The sequence below is a fragment of the Rissa tridactyla genome, chromosome 3 (assembly GCF_028500815.1).
Source record: "Rissa tridactyla isolate bRisTri1 chromosome 3, bRisTri1.patW.cur.20221130, whole genome shotgun sequence".
NCBI classification, from domain to species: Eukaryota; Metazoa; Chordata; class Aves; order Charadriiformes; family Laridae; genus Rissa; species Rissa tridactyla.
This window is the reverse complement of record NC_071468.1, coordinates 71,358,341-71,374,001: the sequence shown is the minus strand read 5'-3', so window position 1 is coordinate 71,374,001 and position 15,661 is coordinate 71,358,341.

The following is a 15,661-nucleotide window of genomic DNA, read 5'->3' as shown; positions in this document are numbered from 1 at the left end:
TTCAAATGTCAAAAAAGAAATAAACAGAAATTCATGGGAAACCTTATGGGCAGTTCTGTAGCCTGTAAGCACTCTCCCCTATCAAAAGCTTGCTGTGGTCACAGATCCACTGAAGTGGCAAATAGTAGGAAAAAGAAAACATCACTGGTTGATACCTGAGGAAGGTAAATGTAAACAGATCCCTGCTAGAAAATAAATCAGTAGTTATTTTCATTCACAAAGGAAATGGCATCCATGGAAGGCTATCACAAAGTTCATCTGGTACAGAACTGATTAACTTTTGAGGGATAAAGCCTGCTTTTTTTCCCATGAGTCCAGAAGGATTGTTGTGTGGTGAAACTGATGTGTTTTTACTGACCAAAGCAGGACTCGTGTTTATTTTGCTACCCAGATGAAAGGTTTTGAAAGTCTTGGAAGTAGATCAGACCTGTTGAAGTTTAGCAGCTACTGAACTAAACCTATGTCTAACACATGCAAAGAAATCAATACTGGTGCCCTAGCTGCTTAGCCACAATAGCAGCTTCCAACTGCCTCCAGGGCTTCTTCCATTTAATGTAATGTTTCCAGTATCCAGTCTGGCTTGGGTGTGAGTAAGGAGGGCCTTTATGGTACTTTACATTCCTTTGTGTCCCACAATTCATTCCTGTTTCACTGCTATCAATCTTTAATATCCACATACAGGAAAGAGACTCAAGTGTTGAAATCATCTTGCTATTCATTGCTAGGTTACTAAACCTAAACATTACATCATTTTCCACATTAACAAATAGAGTACACCACGTGAAGAAAAACTGCTAGCAATTGCTTGTTTCAAGTACAAACCTCCCCATATTGTTATAAAATTATTTGAAATACTCTAATAAGAGTAAATAAAATGTATTAACTGCTAGGCAGCACAGAAGAAAAAATGGAGGTGGAGTCACCTGGGCACATAGTCATACAGCTTAGCTGTATATTGCCCATCATTTCTCAATGAGAGATCATAAAAAATGTTATTTGATGCATTCTTCTGAATATTAAATATTTTGTTCATCAAGTGCCTCCTGAAGTATTTTCAATAATTTAACCTACAAGCAATGTTAAATTTTTACTGGGAGGTTGGAGAAAAGGGAAATCTGTCTATCACACCTTTAAAGTATTTGTGTACACCCTGATGAGCAAAATCAAATTGTTTATAAGACCAGACAGAACACAATTCATCTGTCTTGTTTCCAAAAAGGGAACATAAAGTTTGTGAAATTTGTTGGTTGAGGGATAGTCAAACAATGCTATTTTTGAAAGGTAGAACAAGACTTTTTACAGTGTGGCCAGTTACATGCTCTCAAGTTCCTAGCTAAATACAGGATGGTTGCTTTTTGTTTTCAGAGATGTGTACGTCTGGGTCACCCACAGATGCCCCTCTCTGTTGTGCATGCCAGCTAAGTCTTGCCTTTAATAACTTCTGGAACATTTCTGTATTTTCTCAGGAAAATGGTCAAATTCAGGGTTGTCCTCTGTTTCCAACTTTATAGCTTGAACAGGCATTTTTATGGCATGGACTAATCAATTTTTGTTTTACATTGACAGAGATTTACTGAGGAAAGTCAATAAATGCAAAAGTACTGCACTAAAAAGATATGGCCTTAAGCAGTGATGTCTTTGTGCTTGCTGCTTTACTCTTGAGCTTCTGTCTCTCACAGATACCTCTTCATCAAGGGAAGGTAGGAACAGACAAATGAATCGAAATCGCTGATAGTTGTTCATTACCATCTGTTCATGCTTACAGGAGGAACAAGATGAAAATACATTTTAAAATGAACCTTTAATAGAACTTTTAACCTTTTTAAAATTAAGTTATATTTTGTTCTCATTTTATCATGCTTCTTTTTCATAGATTCTGTTATTTTTTGCCTCATTTCCATGTCTTCTCTCTCTCAATCCTCTTTCACCTTTTTTAGCCACCTCCATTTCCTTTTAAGTGGCAATGCTAAATAGCTGTGGAAAGAGCTTCTGCTATCTATAAAATCAATCAAGGAACTTAAGTAGTTTAAGGAAGACAATATCTTTGGCATTTTCCTTGCTTTATGCTATCAAAAGGTTCACATGAAGTCTCAATCCAGTTTCAAGGGAATTGTGATCTGTCACACTTCCTTTACTTAATTTACCATTTCTTCTAGTTGCCATTCACTTCTCCCAATGCCAGTGCTTTAATTCCCTATATACTTTACTGGTCTCTTCATGAGAAATTATATATATGCATACTTATGTCCTGCATTCAGTCTAGATATGCCCCTCTCATATGATCCAAGTAAAAGATTATCCTAGGAATACAGCTGGGAAGAAATGGCTTGACTATGTTTGTCCTTTCATGTGACTGATGCAATAAGCTGTACTCCAGCCAGGGAGTACCAGATAGGCACACATCAATCAAAGGGTGGTATGTGAAGGAATGAGGCTGTGGGCTGAATACGTTGTTTTAGCAGGCCAGGTTCTTCCTGTGTGGCACTGTTCAAGCCACATTTTAGCCTGGGGAGGAAGCACATGTAATCAAATAGTCTGGAGGAACTGAAAGCGTCTAATGATGGTGGCACATTCGTTGCAACGATGACTGAAGTCTAATAAGTACTACCAGGAATCAATTTTTTATTGATGGACGGAATATGCTTATGTTTATGCTGTAAAAGAAAGGGTAACGGGAGATGGAAAAGAAAGGGAGTGTGAGGGGCATGAGGGGAAAATTCAGCCAGGTAAGAAGAGTTGAAAGACAAGAGATGTTCAGGTCTCCATGGGCGGCAAAGGATGAGTAATAAAAAGGAGGGGCAGGGAAGGCAAAATAAAGAAAGAAGGAGCGGAGTGAGATTGCATTGGTGTTTTGTTTCGTTTTTTTTTGCTATTCTTCATTAAAAAGCCAGTGAGGTACTGTTATAATAGAGAAAAGGCGAGAAAAGCTTGAGAAGAAAGTCAAAGCTGGCATTTAGTTTGCCAGTCGTGTAAGAATTAATTTCAAATAGAATGGATAAAAAGTATTTCTTAAAACCAGTGAAGTCCATGATCTGGGCCACGATGTGATTTTGATAGCTGAAAGAGATTATGAAGGACTCACGGTTAGTGTTTATAGGGTTAAATAGCATTTTCTGCTTTTACAGGGTTTTCCTACTTGACGCTGAATATGGCGTACAGAAAATTGGAACTGGATTTCCCAAAGGCCAACATACAGTGCAGTATTAGGTATCAAACATTAAAATGAGGACATATACCAGAAGTGAGCTGTTTCACTAAATGTTCTTAACAGAGGATATACCAATTCTGTAGATGTTTTCATTTCTTACAACTTTTCCTCTTCATTAAACTCAATTCACTTTCTCATTCTCTTACGTGAAAGATGAGTTCAATATTTCATTTTAATTAGCGCTGGAATGATGTCATATTTAATTAGTTCAGGCTCCCACAGAGTTGTGATTGCACACACAGTGTTTTAGTCTTCTACTAGTATTCTATGATACATTTAGTCCTGCAGATTTTTTGGGGGTAGTCCTGGTACAAGAACTCACATTTCATTAGAATATTTTTGTAAAAGGGAGATTTAACCAGGAGCTTTCATTACTGCACTTTGTCCCTCTAAGAAGCGCAAAAGTTCCCTGTAAAGCGAGGCAAAAACTCCATCCAGTCCAGTTATGCATTTACATATGAATATGTTAGACTGTTTTATTACTTTCATGGCACCCGTTCCTTGAAACCAACTCAAAGACCTTGTCCTTATTGTTGAGCTCTGTACTTTACCTAAAGAAAATGCTATTTTTGGGTGGGTGGTAACTGGTGAAAAAACAGACAAACAGAACGCGGGGTACTTCATAGGATGAGGAATACAATGAGAAGGGATTCTGCACAAAAAAGGAGCTCTTGCTTTGTCTCTTGCCAGCTAGTGCTGGAAGGCAGCACTCTGGGAGATCAGGGCACTCATATGGTTACACAGGGCTGCTTAAGTGAATACGATGGCAATTTTCTGAATTTTGGCAGGTCGTTATTACTTTTTACAGGGATAGCATAGGAGAACATGCACTCATTCGAATCAAGTTGCTCATTGTTTCCATTGCCATATAAAACTCATGTTAGAAACTATTTGGTTTGTATTCAGATGTTAACTTTTATGACCAGAAATCCCACAAAACCAGCTTGTAGTCAGTCTAAGCTTGTGTTTAAAAGTGAAAAGTGCTTGGCTCCTTTCACCTTGTTTATCCTCTACATCTGTGAATGTTTTGGATGGGAACACACTGCTGAAATGTAAATAATACCTGCTTTGCTCAAGCTGTTAAGGTTCTCTCTCCAATCGTATCAACCCAATTCTCAAAAATTGAGAAGCAGTGTTAAGGGAGCACTGCCCAGTTGAAAGGGATTATGGAGGACTAGTGACAACAGGTCACTTGTTCGCCTCCAGAAATGTTGCTGGTGTCTGGGGTAGTCCTGTGTTTTATGTTGGAAAAATTCTAGAAGAGAGTTGCTTCCAGGCCTTCATGTTGGTGTCCATAACCAGTTATTCACCACCTGAGAAATACAGTGCACTTTCACATGCCTCACTGCCAGACTCTTTTGTAGAGCCCCATTATTGCATTTAAGAGGCTACAAATAAAAAGTGCCCTTTTTTGTTTGTTTTGCTTTCAGCAAGAATCCACTGTAATGTTACAGCTTTGAAGATTAAACTGGGCACATGACCTAGTTTCTATGGAAACCTCTCTGGAATAAAATGAAAAGCAAGGGGAGGGAACGTTGATGAGTGCTAATTTGTAGAAGTAAGAATATTAAGTATCCTTGATCTGTGGCAATTGATACCACCTCCCTGTTTTATTTATTAGCAAAATGGTTGAAAGGAGATATCTCTTAATTTGCCCCCTGGAAAAAAATACGTACACAATTGCTACTTTGCAGTTATGGTCCATTAGTCATATTTTCTTGGCTAATGCAAGAAGGATTATTATTGTACCGAGCCCCATCTGCTAGTCACTCTCAGTATGGATGTTACTATTGTAATCCCTCAAAGGCTTGGTATGGATGTTACTATTGTGATCCCTCAAAAGCTCCGTAAAAATGTGTGGTGGTTTAACCTGGTCTGGCTGCCAGATGCCCACCCAGCCGCTCTCTCCCTCCTCCTCCTCAGCAGGACAGGCATAGGAAATAAGATTAAAAGCTCGTGGGTTGAGACAAGGACAGGGAGATGGCTCGGCAAGTACTGTCATGGGCGAAACAGACTCGACGTGGGGAAGAATAATTTAATTTCTTGCCAATTAAAAATAGAGTAAGACAGTGAGAAAGAAAACCAAAACTGAAATGACATTCCCTCTGTCCTCCCTTCTTCCCAGGTTCAACTTAATTCCTGACTCCTCTTCCTCCTCCCCCTTGAGCAGTGCAGGAGGATGGGCAATGTGGTCAGTGGTCAGTCCATAAAGCTTCTTCTCTGCCACTGCTTCCTCATCACACTCTTCCCCTACTCCAATGTAGGGTCCCTCCCATGGGATATATTCCTTCATAAACTGCTCCAACATGGGTCCTTCTCAAGGGCTACAGTCCTTTAGGAATGATCTGCTCCAGCGTGGGTCCCTTCAGAAAACATGTTCCTGCATGGGTTCCTCTACACAGGCTGCAGCTTCTACCAGGAGCCTGCTCCACTGTGAGCTCTCTACGGACTGCAGCTTCTTACAGGGCACATCCACCTGCTCTGGTGCTGAGTCCTCCACAGACTGCAGCATAGATATCTGCTACAGCATGGTTGTCCATGGGCTGTAGGACAACAACTTGTGTCATCATGGTCTTCTCCAAGGGCTGCAGGGGAATCTCTGCTCTGGCACCTGAAGCACCTCCTCCCTGTCCATCACTGACCTTGGGGTCTGCAGAGCTTTTTCTCTTTCATTTTGTCACACCTCTCTTATAGCTGCTGCACAGTGTTTTTTACCCTTTCTCAAATATGTTATCACAGAGGTGCCACCAACATCCCTGACGGGCTCTTTGGCCACTGGTGGGTCCATTTTGGAGCCAGCCCTAACTGGCTCTGTCCAGTGCAGGGGCAGCCCCTGATGTCTTCTCACAGAGGCTACCCCTGCAGCATATCCCCCCTCCACTGCCAACACCTTGACATGTACACCCATTACAAGATGTTAAGGTGCTAGTATCTTTCTGCAATATGGATTATCTAGCTTGGATGTTTTTTCTAAGGATGGCCACTTTGGCAGATAAAACAACATATGAAGACTTTATAACTGCCTGTTTTCTCCCAACCCCTAACAGGTTTAAATAGAGCAAGGGTGGGATGCTTACCCTACACCCTGGCTTCAGATCAGCACTCGTGGCTGTGAGGCTGCTGGCTGTAGTGTGGTTGGCCAACCAAAAATAAAATCTTTCTATAAAACCTACCTACAAAAGTTCTGCAGAAAGCTAAATCCTGGGAGGTGAAAGCGTCTTCTCTCAGTGAACAAGACACTTGAGCCCAACTGAATCAGCTTTCTGTCCAATCTATCTTTGTCATTATCACCAGTTCTCATAAAGACATGTGATTTTTCCTCTTGTGTGGTGACTTTTTCTGCTTTGTGTCCAACACAGTCCATCCACTACTTCTCTGCTGTGGTTTTCATCCGACAGCAGGAGGCGAAACATGAAAGTAGGCAGGGTGAGGATAAAAATGCTTTATCAAGTGGAAAGGACTAGAGCAGAAGCAGCGTAGTGAGTACATGTAGGCTCTGTATTTTGATAAATCATAAATGATGAGCTATCTTCCCCTGACATTCCAGTTACGTCTTTAAACCAGATTCAATGATATATCTTCACAGCCACAGATCTGTGTTTTTTCCTTAAGTGTGACGGCATCTTGTAATCTGCATAGGTAGTCTGTCATTATGAGTGTGAGGGAAACCAGAATACTTATCTTCATTGCTTTAAATGCTTGTTTTAAACCATATAGGTGCAGTACAAGTTAATACATCATTAGTGCAGTCGTTTACCGCACATGACACATACAAGCAGAGTAGCCTACATCCCAGTGGTTATACCCAGTGGATTTAGTTCATCACAGTTTAATGAACCACTAGACCATAGCATGTCCTATCTAGGCACTGTCTAAAAAGATAATGTTTCATAACTGGAGCTGCTGTTGACATTAAACATCCCAAGATCTCTTTTTGTTGCACTTTCTTTTACCTTCTTTTATAGGACTTGTTTCTTTTTCTTTTTTCTTTTTTCTTTTATTTTTTTCTATGGATGGAAAAAATATATAGATTGTTTCTAAAGCAGAAAGAGAAAAAAATTACTGCAAAGTCCAGTGCAGTTCTTTCTTACTTGTGAAGCTGACCAGTGAAGTGTAGAGTTTTGCCATTTAGCTCCTACCTGCAGAAGTAATATGCTCAGTAGGTCACGGTAACCTGATGATGTCTGTTTCCTTGAGTTGACTTTGCCATTTGTTAGGAACAGTAAGTGGGCCAGGTGGTAGAGTCTTACGAAAGACAAATCTTGTTATTGACGCTTCCCTCTTTGCTCTCTGTATTTAGAAATCTCATGGTATTTTACAGTTCCTGTCAGTCAGTGGGGCCTTTTTTCCTAAATATTCTTCACACAATATGCGACATTCTGGGCAATGTTTTTATATCTTACACCTAGGACTTTTTTAAATTGTCTTTAAACGACACCCTTTATATATATACATATAAATGTAAATATATATTTCTGTTTACATAGAGATGTATATCTCCTCGTGTTTGTACGAAAACTTTGAATTTGCTGAAGTATAACATCTCTCATCTTCTGGGGATAGAAGGCCTGCATAGTTGGGGAATTTTTTGACACATGTGCCAGAATGTATGTTTTTATTACTTAAGAACCTCAAGAAAATGAAGCTAATTGTCAGTTGACTGCTTCTTTCCATCTTAATTATTAAACTTCAGGAAATTATGAATAAGAGCATTGAGATTTGTTTCCTTCTAAGTAGTACAGTGTGTGCACAACACCAAAAATCACAGTAAAATATTTCCCTAATAATGTCAAGAACTAGTCACAGGCATTCTGCCTTCAGGAAGCAATTAAGAATTTTTTCCAGAGGGGATATCTGCTAAAACTGGTTTGCAAAACAAGTTAATCAGAGTGGGTAGGAATTAATTTTTTTTACCTCACCTTCAGAAACCCAGGGACATTTTTCACCAGTTAATTTACAAAGGAGGAAGTGTTCAGAGACTTCTCAACAGAAAACTAATGTGAAAATTAAAAAATTGTGTGTCCGTTTGAAGGGTATAAAGACACCTTTAAGAAGCTGCTTGCATGTGAGGGAAGGAATGACCTTCCACAAAAATGTGTCTTGACGCAAAACAAACAAACAAAAATATTAGAAAGTTTTTGAAAAAGATCTCATCAGTAGAGAAGATGTTTGAAAATGTGTGTGTGGGGAAGGGAGGGGGGAAGGTCAGAGCTAGTGGGTCAGCTTGCTACTGGCAAACTGGTTACAGAGTAGGATATTAAAATGTCTGTCTGGTGTCACCAGGGAACAGGTTGATCAGCAGGTCATATGTAAAATAACAGCTATCTAAAGCTACAAAAGATGCATTAACTTTGGGGCCTTGGGATTGGAGTTTCTGTGTTGAGAATTAGAAGACATCAGACTTTTATTGGACCATGCTATTTGCTGTTAGGTTCATTCTCCTCTCCTATCTCCTCCTGCTAATAGGCATTGGTAGATCCAGGTTTACCATTTCCTAGTCAACCCAGGCGGGCAAGTTAATAATGATGACCTCAGGGTTGAAATTGTTTACAATAACGCTGAGGCAACTGCAGAAAAGCTTGGAAACTTGCCTCAGTTTCTCATCTTTAGAGGAGAGTCATTGTACTTTGAACATTGTGGAGATACTGTTATTAGTTCTGTGATACTGAGATGTACCCTCTGTAACGGTGGAGATGTATGTACGCGCATTAGTTTGGGAGGTTAATGGTAAACAGGGAAAGGAGTTTATCTGATAAGCTGGGTGCACTTTCAGACATTCATGAAGAAATTTGATATTTTCTGATGCCTGAATTGTATGTATAAAAGGAGGTGCAATCGTATGTGAAGCAAAGAATAGTTTCATCTTCCAGAGAGGCACTAGAAGTGCTCTGTAGTTTTGTGATTAAATGTCTGAGGGAGCAATTAGTTAGCAGATCGGTAGTTATTTCACATGACTGAGCACGTGGAGTAAGGCCATACCTGTTTCATATATTATAAAACATCTATTTGTCTCTGCTCTACTAGGAAAGACATAAAAAACCCCACAAAACTAAAAATGTTTGCTTTCCTCTTGCCCAGTACTAGTGTTAAAATTGCTAAAGTTTTAGAATATCTCCGTACAATTACAAATGAACCTGCAAGAAGTCCTCTTATTACAGGACTGAAGTTCTAAGTGATACTGCCCGGCTACTGCTGCCAACTTAGGGATAGAAAATTATGTGTGAGTTCAACCCAGATAAATAAGTAAACTTACGATAAATGTTTAATTGCAGTTGAAAACAAACACTCATTAAAAAACCCCACAGTTTCCTACAGCCAACCTCTGCTATGCTATTTACTGGCTGGATAATGTATACCCCTGCTTCTTCTCCGTTACTCTTAACGCTTTGAAGGTACAACCTTTTTAGCAGGAAATTATTTTAGTTGATGGTTGCTTGTTCTTGGTGCCTTCAGTAATCCCTTGCTCTCCCATTTAATTTATGAAGAATAAATTCTCTTTCCATTTATTATCAGACTTAATAAACTTTGTGATGTTGCTCCTCTTTGACAGGAGAAAGATTATCAAAAAGATGATCAGACTCCAGAAAACTGCCATTCATTGTATGCTCTGAGGGTTGTAGCAAAAGCTGTCAAAGTAACACTGTGCATTATACACTAAATCGGCGTCTCATACCATATACAGCCTGCTTAAAAGACCCCAGAGTAAGCCATGATCTGAGCTTTGGAAGTAAATGTAGGTGATAAGCAAGAACATATTTAATTCGGGAACTCATCAGTGCAGTCTAGGCAGCTGGTGCGTAGGTTAGGTCCTGGAAATGTGGTCCTATATATCCGCAGTAGCACAGTGCCTCAAGGGAGAAGGGGATACATCTTCTGGCCAAGAGCTAACCTTCCTAGGTTTTGGATAGATGCTACACTCCTGACCTATAGATTGTCTGTCACTGAACTGGTGCCAAGAATTGCCCTGTCCACACAGTAAAAAGTACAGCTTATTAGGGGTGGATCTGGGGAGTCCAATTTACATCCATTGTGCATGGTATATGATCAGGTTTTACATTAACTCTAGTTTGGTCCCTGGTTAGTAGGTGCACTCCTAAACCATGCATTCCACTTTAGTTTCGGCCAAAAGATATCTAGTTCATGCACTTGAACACTGCTCTGTGCTGTGAGCCAAAGTGTGCAAAGTGAGGATGGGTGGGGATCATTTGGAAAGCACACTTCTGAGTCAAAATAAACTGTTAATGTATGTGCGTGAAATATAAAAATATAAAGTGCATGGACCATGGTGTTGCTGTACTAAAAGCTTCTTCTGAACTTATATTTCCTTTGCAGTTCAAAGACACCAGAAAAGCCAGCCTCACAACTAGCACCTTCAGTCAGAAAATTAAAGTCCTTACTCTTTTCTTTTGGGGAACATTTAAATGTCAGTCTTACCCCAAAGAAGAGCTTTTGAGGTTAAAAAACAGTGACTGTAAGGAGAATCTCCTTTGTGACTTTCTGGAGGCTTGTATGTTTTAAGGCCAGAAAGAGCCAGCTTTACTTCTTCTGTAACACGGGCAATAGATTTCACAGAGGGATTCTTTCATGAAGCCCCTGAACTAGGGGCTAGAAATGTTCATTTCTTATTTTCAGGACTCCCAGTGAAAGGGAAGACATTACTCTCAAAGGGGCTCTGCACCTGTGATTAACTACACTCGCTACTAAATGTACATTGTGCCTGCAATATGCGAAGTTTCTATTGACAAGAACAGGGAGATTCAGGAATTCAAGTGTTCCTAGAGTACATTTTCTTTGTAATAAATGGAGGGGCTGTCATGAAAATTATTTTGCCTTCACTTTTATATTAATTGCGTGTACCAGTATGGACATGAACAACTGTTTGTTTAATTAAATGCTGCGTTGAGTTTCCTTGGACTTTGACATAAGAACCTCCTGGGAAGAGCATTACCTCATTCTGTGGATCCTTCTCAAAAACACATGTATGACAGGTAGCAGGAAAGTCACTTCAATTAATATCTCTCTGCCTGATGGACGGTGGAGAGTCCAAGCTGTTGATGTTGGCTGCACCACAAAAGAGTTCAGAAGCAGAAATGCCTGGAAATTTTCTCTTCCTTCAACGTGAAGAACAAACTCCCTCGTGGCGATTTTCAGGTAGCTTCAGTTCAAAGGTCTGATTCACCGTCTATGGGTTGCAAGGGACTCCTCTGAGTAGTTTCAATAAGCGCTGGAGTGGGTCCTGGGAAAGCAGCCTTACTGAGTAGTGTAGGGCCACTCTACAACCATTATGTCTGCCAGCAATTGCTGGAAAACAGAATTAAATATGCATACACTGCCAGCAGAGGCAGAACACAGTACTTTTCCTGAAATACCCATATCAGGAAATCCACAGAGACTTCAGATAATGGTTTTATAGCAAACAGCATTGAATTCACCCTTTCAGCCGTGGATCAGATTGGCTGTCCCTGGATAAACTTGAATAAACTTCCTGGGCAGAGGAGCTTTTTTGACTTTTGCCCAGAATTTCCATGGATATGCCTTTCTTGTTTGACCTACAGCTCTTCCATGTCTACAAAGCTTGTGCAATCAGCTTGATTTGAATGCTGAAAGTCCATCAGTCTGGATACACAAATGAGCACATGTTTGAAAGTGTTTGACCTGAATCTTTGTTTTAGGGAAATCTCCAGAACATCTAGTTGCTGGTTTTAGCTGCCTTCACTCTAATCTCCTAGTTGCAAATGTTGTGTTCATTGGTAAATTTTGCAGATTTTGTTTCACGCTTGCAGTATCTCCTCTTTATGCAAATGTATGTCTGCACCAACAACTTAGTGACATAGGAAAAGCATTCTGATGTATAGTATAAATATTTGCCTCTAGTTAGACTTCCTAGAAATTATTTTGGTACAATATGTTCTACACTGACAGCTGGACATAGGAAAAGGGTTATTGCAATGTTGTTTGGTTGTTGGTCATTTCAGCTTGAGCTTTTCGGCAGTCTGCTTTCTCACACCACCGTTGCTGGCGACGGAAGAATTTTTTGCCTCAGATTTATTACTGTGGTTCTCAACTTGAAATCTCTAGATCTGTAAAGGTTCACCCTGAAAAGAGACAGATTGTGGTCCTGCTAAGTGAGTTTCACGGCAGGCATACCATGAAAAATAGAAATTAATCAAACAGAACATACTATAAATTTGGTGATAATTTTTTTTTTGTTATCCTTTTAATTTATTGGGTTTTTTTAACTTGGATTAATTTTTCCTTTCTTTTGACTGTTATCTTTATGGTTGTGGGTTTATCAGATAGATAGATAGATAGACTTTTTATGTAACTGCCAGGAATGGCAGTTGTATAGGCATTTGCTTTGCAGACTCCCTCTATGGACCTGTGTTTATAGCAGCAGCTGATGTGAGCAGATGGAAATTAGAAGCAAGAGGGATATGCCGAAAATCACACCGTGGGAAAACTCTGAAAAAGATGTAACCTGCCTGTTGGACTGTAAAATTGGCCTGGGATGGCATGTGGCAGTCTGTCCTCAGTTGCCAAATTCATCCAGTTTGATTATAATGCTGCAAGACTGAGTAGATGTCCTTCGTGAGTGTACAATATTATAAAAATTTTGGAGATGCAAAGTAGAATAAAAGAAGGAAACACTCTGGTTAAAACAAAAGTTTCTGTGCTTCTCCTAGCTCCAAGGTGCTATGATCATATGACAGTATGTCCATGTATTTCTGTAATTCAAAGAGTGCTTGTATGTGTTTACACTCATTTGGAGTGTGTGTAGATACTATTATATGTCCTTTTTTTTTTAGTTAATACCACTTTAACAGTGTATCTGATGTGGTTACTGTTGTACTCCAGACCTGTGTATAAATAGAAGAAAATCAGACGGCTGCTTTTACGGAGTGTGCTGTCACTGTACTAAATCATTCAAAATGTTGGAGAATTCACAAAAACTGCAAGTTCTATTTGTATGGTACACGGAACTGACATTATGCAAATGAAGCTATAGTTTTCATATACACTAATCACTGAGTTTATCCAGATGTGCTCAATGTAAAAAACGTTAACTGATCCTATTCTCTGAGGAGCACTGTGAGATGCTCTTCAAAAGTAATTTGTAGGTGGAAGAGAAAGAAGCTGGTGCTCACATATGCAGGAGCAGTATGGAATTTTTTTCTTCTTTGTTGTGAAAGATGAGAAGAGTGTCACTGTCAGTGACGGTTCAGCTAGGGAGCTGTTTGTAGGAGATGGCAAGAAGTATCAAGTCAGTTTGTAGTATTTGCATACTGAAAAGTGCACTGTTCATTTACTCATGCATTTATGTCTCTTAGCCTCTTTGGAGAACTCTACAAAGGCATAAGGTTAAACAATTCAATTTCAAGATGAGATTTCAAAAAGAAACAAATATCTTGCACTTCCTATTATGCTTCTATTTGATCAGAGTAGTTTGATTTGTCAGCAATGTCTCAAAAAGCAGATGAGTTCCAGTGTGGAGCCCGTAAATTATATTATGTACAATTTAGCTACTTTTATATTTTCTTTTTCCGTTCAGGTTCCTTTATTTCACCTAATGTCACCTATGGCATGATGTGATCTTCCTTCTTAAATCTGTGTGAACAAGGATCGTTCCGATTTAATAGGAGAGAATGTATAAGTGAATTTAATTTTACGACTTTTCTACTACTATGATCTGTCATATTCCCACGTGTAAGATCAGGTTGTTCATTCACCTTTGTTGATCTCTGTGGCTCAAATATTTATTCTTTACTACCTATGTTACTTGACTGTTGGAGTGAAAATACTGTAGTCAGTCACATTTACTTTTGAGATTACGAGCTCCACTTTTCTTTTAATACTAGAGATTTTTGAAAGCCAGTTTTGTTGTGTTTGTTTAGGTTTATAATGTGACAAGTGCCCATCTAAATGGGCAGGGTGTTTCTATGAATACTTAAACAAAATCAGCATATAAAAAAAGAAACTGCAAAGCCATATCACATCAGTTCTGTTTACTTCAAAAGGCATTTTGAGTTTAACTCACAGAAGGTCTCCTGTAAGGCTGAGAAAGATGTGGGCGACTCAGAGCATGTCAATGAGATATCTAAAACTTTAATTTAGACTTCACCTACTTGAATATTATATATGTCATTACTACTCAGTGGTTACCTTTTGTTAACAGGTTAGGTTAGCTTTGTAAATCAGATTTTGGTTTCTAAACACATCTGCCCAAAACACTTTTCTTCTTCTGTCCTGACAGTGACGTTCATGCTGTGTCAGAGAGGTTGGTGTGAACATGTGAAAGCACACTCAGGATGTTTTAGTTCAGTAACTGTACATATCAAGAGAACTCAAGACACAGGTGACAGATACCTTTGTGATGAAGACTGTACAGAGCTGTGGGATACACCTGCAAGGACTTTATCTACACAGAAATCTCTGTAGATTGTACCTGGTTTAGGGGTTGGTACTAACCAAAATTCCATGATCTGAAATTGTATGCCTAATTTCAGTCCGAACAGAGCTGTAACATCAGTGCTCTTTGTATTCCCCATGCCTATGTCATGGGGAAATTAATTCTTTTTTTTATTCTTAAATCAAAATAATCTCTGCTCATATACTGTCAGAGCTGCGTAAGTGTCTCTGTGGGAGCATTCCTGATGCTGAAAGTGTTTCAGGTAGCTGCTGAGTACTAGTGAGATGTTCCAGTTTTCTGGAAATCAGTTGTTCTTCATTCAAAATTTTCTCATAATCTGTTTAAATACAAATTAAAGTCTTCCAGATAAGAAAAGATATTGAAATGCTTAAGATAAAAAGAATTATGTTCAGGTTTGTAATTTAAAAAGAAAGAGCTGAACCTTTTTATCTGTTGGTTTTTTGCTGGTGTTTTCTTTTTTGGTAGAAGAATGTTATTAACAAGAAATATGGGCCTCTGTCATAAAGGCTCATGAAAAATCCTCCAGGCAACTATCACTAAGTTATGCAGTTTTCGAAGAGAGGCATCATGGACTTGAATGGACTGGAAGCTTAACTTAGTGTATGACTGCTTTCTGCTCTGAGAACCTTTTATTGGTCTGCGACTTGCACTGCCAGGCAATTGCTCTTTTACTCCACTGATGGTAATCACGGCTAGTATAAGATTAAAAGGCTGCCTAATCTTCGCACTGCTGTCAGTCGCAGTCAACAGAAAAAGTCCTGAAAGGTGATGCACAGTTTGTGAGCTGAATAGGGAACGGTATCAGCTTTTCTCTGCTGAATATCTGGTGGTGAACAGAGGAAAAAGGCACTCCACTTTGGGTGATATTAAACTGTGGGCTGCTGAAGGGTGCAGCCGTTTGGGGTGCTGTTCCCCATGACTGGTGGTGGCACTGCTGAGGATCCCCAAGGAGGAGCTGCGTTTGCCATCAGGCAGCTGCGTACCTGCAGGGGATGTGCAGGGGCAGCTGGGAGCATGGGGAGGGC